The sequence below is a fragment of the Parus major genome, chromosome 1 (assembly GCF_001522545.3).
Source record: "Parus major isolate Abel chromosome 1, Parus_major1.1, whole genome shotgun sequence".
Lineage (NCBI taxonomy): Eukaryota > Metazoa > Chordata > Aves > Passeriformes > Paridae > Parus > Parus major.
In genome coordinates, this window is record NC_031768.1 from 48,494,836 (window position 1) to 48,500,852 (window position 6,017).

At 39.1% G+C, this 6,017-nt stretch overlaps 1 long non-coding RNA gene across 1 annotated transcript in view; it reads left to right on the forward strand.

Annotated features, from left to right (window-relative positions):
* The window catches only part of LOC107201969, a 33,000-nt gene extending 28,137 nt beyond the window's left edge, over positions 1–4,863 (forward strand). The window contains exons 2-3 of the long non-coding RNA XR_004496306.1: positions 4,144–4,249; positions 4,752–4,863. This is a non-coding gene — a long non-coding RNA (uncharacterized LOC107201969). The remainder of the gene's footprint in view (positions 1–4,143; positions 4,250–4,751) is intronic.
* Positions 4,864–6,017: the final 1,154 nt, after the last annotated feature.

Sequence of the window (6,017 nt, forward strand, 5' to 3'; positions counted from 1 at the left end):
TAGAATAGAATAGAATAGAATAGAATAGAATAGAATAGAATAGAATAGAATAGAATAGAATAGAATAGAATAGAATAGAATAGAATAGAATAGAATATTTTTTTCATAAAGCAGCAAGAATGTTAGATCTTCATAAAGCCTAAATGGCAATCTAGATTGATAAAATGTTTTTGACACAGGATTATCAGCAGGATTGCTGATGGGCAAAGCAAAATTCCAGAAAATATGGGAATTTCCTTAATTTCCTGTTTCATTAAGATTTTCTATATCAGATTTACTGCTATTGCTCCTAGCTCTTTCAACTTTCTTTCCTTGTCCTTTTCCAGAAAATTATTTTCTAGACCCCTTGAAAGGAGGGGGGACACAATGTAGGCATCACTGTACACAACACAATCTCACTAACTGTTTTCTTTAAATATATTAGTTTTGTGGTATACTTTATGTGACAGAGCAGCCCCAAATTCTGGGGACAGGCAGAGATTTAGTGTTGAGGTTTCTCCTTGGCCCTTTAATTCCATATGGTGAATGCACTCCATGACTTTAACCTCAGAGTGTGAGTTCCTCTGCAAGTACATTGTTGCTTTCAGTGAAGTCAATAGGACATTTACATGCAGCAAGGCTTAAAGCCATCTTTCTGATATCTTATAAATCAGCATAAATCAGATTGGATTCTGGTTTCCTATTGCCTGGTGATCATTACCAGGGAAACAAGAAAAGGGAAAAAGAAAAAAAGAAATCCCCGAAAGAAGAATTATTAGAAATCTGCCCTCTCTGTATTGCTATTCAAAGGGTTCAGTTATTTGAGAAAAGTTGCCTGGATAAAAATAGATTCCTCATTGATAGTCAGATCATTGAGACTCCATAAAAGGACATGCTATTGAAAAAGTTCCTGCAAACTGGCTTTGTTTGGCATCTGACTGAATTGTGGGAGCCCTGAAGCTACCAGCAGTTTCCTGCCTGCCACTCCTGGAAATCCTTTAGATAGTACAAGCAATAAACACTGCCCAGTGGGAAACTGCAGAGTAATGTTGTACACTGATTACATACTAACAGCAGGGAGAAGCTTGATGTGGACTTTCAGAAGTCAAATATATGAGCTGAATACCCTTTTCTTATAACAAATAACTTATCAAATCTAGGACACTACACTATCCTCTCAGATAAAGAGGGCTTAAAATTACATTCACACTTCCCTTAAGCCAGTGACTGTGATGTGGCCCTGAAAAGCATGAAATTATTCGGGTTTCTCCAGTAAGTCAAATTATATCCATAAAGGTTAACTGAAAAAAAAGAGCAATGGGATTTGTATTTAAAATTTCATATGTTTACCAGTCAGTACAGTTGATTTAAATTATTTTTTTTCTTTTTGTTGAACGAAATAATTGTCAAACATATATTTTAGAATATATCTTTTATAAATTAATAGAAAGAAACCCCAAAACCATGGAAAAAAAATTAAACACAGGTAAGCTAAGGTGAAATTATAACACATTTGACAAGGGAAAAAGGTGAATTGAATTCTGATTGAAAGGTGTGGTTTGGTGACTGACTAAATCTCCCTATAGCTGTGGGTATTGTCACAAGAGAAGATGTTTTTTCTCCATAGAGAATAGAAAATTTCAGAGTATTCATAATGTTATACTGTATTTATATGAATGAAAAATTCAAGTTTTAATAAGTAATAATACTTAGTATTTTTAAGAATCAATGTGCATAAACTTTATATTGAGACTAGTGACTTATTTCTATGAATATTTATATGTGGGTTTCATTTTCACTGATATAATTCATTACCTTATATTGCATTTAGTAACAGTAGTGGTATGTCAGCTGCATTTCTGTGTGGAAATCTCTTAGTGGACCTTCTTGTGAGTTTGGCAGGTCTCGGAGATTTTTTTTCCAAGTTTCTGGTGTGCTTTTCATTGGTGCTCTTTTATAGCTTCTCTCTGCTTTGGACACTGCGTGCCTTTCCATTGCTTTTCCATTTAATAGTCCTAGCTCAAATTCTTCTGCCAAGTCTGTTAGAAGGAAAGGGACTGAGTTTAATTTTCCCAATGAAGGAATCATCTTGAGCCCTGGCAAAACCCTCCAAAACTAAGCTATGGGGGAAGCTGCATTGTTCCCACTGCTACAGGAACTACCTTTGATGGATGTTTCAGGACAGGCTGCCCTTAGGAGCTATTCTTACGCACAAACATCAAGTGCAAGAGACTGAGAAAATATTTGAAAAAAAAGAATAAGCTATTGAAAACCACTACAACAATGCTTCATAAGATCTGATGAGTACTGTCTTCAGTCCTCATTTAGTGCTGTGCTGCTAACAAAATTATGTGTGAAGTCAGCTGCTCCCCTCCTCCACTTCGTATTGCTGTGGGCTGCTGAAACATGGTAATTCAGCAGCTCCATCATCTGGTTGTATATAGCTTTTGTGAAGCTACTTAAAGGGGGTCCACTTCTGATGCCAAGAACAGAGGGTATCAGCTCAAAGACCTCTGAGGATGGCTGTTCCAAAATGTTCATAGATTCCATGATTTAGAAGGACTTGGACAAACCTGAGGAGAGGGTCTGTGAGAATCTCATGATGTTCAACAAGCCCAAGTGCAAGGTGCACTTGAGCTGGGGCTTTCCCAGATAGGAGTACAGATGAGGAGAAGTCATTCAGACTAGCCCTGCTGAGAAGGAATCCCCATGGATGAAAAGGAGGAGAGAAGGGGGCTCAGTGAGGCTGGACAGGAGGGAGCTGGTGGCAGCAGGAGTGGGGGAAGGAGTCTCAAGGACCTGGGAGCAGGTAGGAGAGGGGGTGAGGGAGCTGTATGGCACTGTCCTCTGGCCCAGGGGCTGGCATTTCTGGCCCTTGTCCAGCTAAGCTTCCACCACATACCCTGGCACTCACCCCTGCCCAGTGGACACTACCACAGCCCTACCTGCTCTGCCATGCTTTGGTGATCACCCCATTGTGACCTGTCCCCTCTGCTGCCACTGAAGATGGAATCCCAAAAAAGACCTCCTCACCTCTCTTCTTCCTTCCACATTTACCTCTTTTTACTATTCCCCTTTTTTCCTCCACTTTTGTCTGCTCCATCCTCCCATTTCCTTTCTTCCCCCTTTTTCAAGGCCTGCTTGCCAGAGTCTCTTGGGAGACAGCCCTGAAGGGTAAAGTTGTCCAGGAAGGCTGGGCATTCTTCAGAAAGGAAATCACTTTTCTGGGTAAAAATGCCTGTATGGCCAGGCTCAGAGAGTGGTGGTGAATGGAGTCACATTCAGCTGGCACCGTGTCACCAGTGGTGCTCTTCCCAGGGTCCAGTGTCAGGGCTAGTCTTGTTTATTGTTTATTGTTTATTCCCCCTCCAGCAAGATCAGGGAGACAACTGGAAGGGTAAAAGTGAGGAAACTCTTGGGCAGGGATAAAGACAGTTTAACAGGGAAAGCAAAAGCTGTACAAACAAGCAAAAACAAGGAATTCATTCACCCCTTCCCATGGTAGGTGTTCAGCCATCTCCAGGAGAGCATGTTTTCATCACATGCAATGCTAACTTGTGAAGATAAACACCATCACTCCAAATTTTCTCCCCTTTCCTCCTTCTTCCCCCCGCTTTACATTCTGAGCATGTTGTCATATGGTCTGGAATATCCCTCAGATCTGATTGTGTCACCTGTCCTGGCTGTGTCTCCTCCCATGCACCCCCAACTCCATCAACAGTGTGGCAGTACAAAAAGCAGGAAAGGCCTTGGCTCTGGGTAAGTCGTGCTCAGCAATAGCAAAACAATCTCTGTATCATCAACCCTGTGTTCAGCACAAATCCTAAACACAGACCCATTTCATCCACTGTAAAGACAATTGATTCCACCCCAACCAAATCCAGCACGAGATGCAACTAAAATGTCTTCTTCAGGATACCACAGAGGGTTTTTTTAGGTTAGAAATAGCAGTCCTTGTCAATCCTGCAATTTGTGACTCTCTGACATGTTTTTCTCAGACCTTTTCTATGATATTCCACGCAGCAGAAGGTAAAAAAAAAAGATTGATGAGAAATTGACTGAATGGCACAACAGTGAGCCAAATCAAGGTTTTCCCTGTCTCAAACTATATATTTAACTAGGAGACAATCTGTGAAAATTGTAACTAACCTTCTTTGTCAACAGAGTGCCGAAGCAGACCTTGCATTGGGACCATTACTTGCTATGAAGGTAAAGAAACTGGGGCATGAGTCTTAGTGGAGTGACTGGAAGTGAAGCTGCTGCTTAGAAGGTAAATGACCGTACTCCATAAGGAGTTCAAAACAAATGCAAAAAGAAGCACAGTTCTAGTAGCAATGATAAGGAAGAAAAATGAAATATCAAGAAATCTTTAAATCAACAAAGAATAAGAATTAGTATTTTGGAATAAAAATGGCTTTGCCACTTAACTTTCTGTACAACAAATGCCAAGATTTCCCATTATTCTGTTTCTTTTGGAGCCAAGGGCGGCAGAATCAACATGCTCTTTTCAGTACAATCCCCAGGGGATAATTGAAATATAATTGCATTTTTTATGAGGTGTATAAATTTAAAATTTATTTTGTTTTTAGATACTTTTACTTTCTAAGAAAATAAAGAAGTAGTAAAGAAGCTAGTAAAGTCACTCAGGTTTATCCTTTTAAATTACTTTTACAGACTTCGATAGAAAAGCTCTTTTTACTCTCTTCCCCTAATACATAGTAATGGAAAAAGAAAAATCACTCTTCTTTTATTTTTTAATTCTCATTTTTTAGGAACTACTGAGACAGTGTCAGTTCTGATTGTGGATAATTATGGAGCCAGCACAGACATTCAAGGATAATTCAACAATGGCCTGAGCAAAATATAAGCAGAGAAGTTCCTTTTCATTTGTGTTGGCTGCATTTTGTCATCATTGGAGAAGATACAAAAATGGTAAAGAAGATACAAAAATGGTAAAATCCTTAGCTCCTGCTTAAGGATGTTGGCTGTCTAAAATATTTGGTGTGTGTGTAGTCAAGGAAGCACTTGAACAAATCAGTCAATAAATAGACATTGGCACAGACACTTCAGGCAGGGTGGCTGACTTGTTCCCTGGAGGGGCCAAGTGCCCTTGAGTCCCTGGGCAGGGTGGGCAGAGGCACTCTGTCCATCCGAGGAGACAGAGGTCATGTAGGGTGCAATCCACCCTTAGTTATTCAGTACAACCAGGTTTTCCAAACTGCAGAAGGAGTCTCCTTATTTTATTTATTGCTTCATATTGGACAAGTTAAGTGAATGTCAAGGACTTGTTTTTTAATTCAAATATTTCTTCATTTGCTGACATCTGTTATCACTTCTAGTCAGTTATTAAAGAAAAAAATAGCAAACAAGATCTTCAACTTTCCTTGTCTGACAAAGGGCAGAACATTTCTAATGAATCAATCTTCATCATCCACTTTATTTAGCATCACACTGGCACAGGACATTGACATTCTCTGTTTCAAAGACTGAAGTTTCTCATCACCTGTGTAAAAGGAAGAATAACGTATTTTTCCTTTTCATCTTTGACAGTTGAAATTAAACTGTGTCTCTGGCTTTCTCACAGACAAAGTTCTTTTAAGACAGTAGATAAGGGCCAGTGTTTGAAGAACATTAATTACAGGTTCAGATGATAAAAACTGGCTGAAGTAGGCTAATTTTTACAAAAGACTTTATCCTGTCATGTTCTTGGGAAAAGAAAAAAAAAAACAAAAACAAAACCAAAAAGCCTCAGCAGCCCAAACTGAAAGAATCAAAGAATCACATACAATGCATAAGGAAAACTGTCATCTCACCTTTGCTCAAAGCTCATTTTATTGGCTTGGAAATTTGAAATGACAAAAATAACTAGGCTCCTGCTTAGATGAACATCTAATTGTTTTTTCCTACATATTATAATCATCAAGTCCAACTTCCTGACTACTTCAGGGCTGACCAAAAATCAAAGCATGTTGCTAAGGGCATTGTCCATATGCCTCTTAAATACTGATAGCTTAGGACTTTCAGAGTAAGAGTTTGTT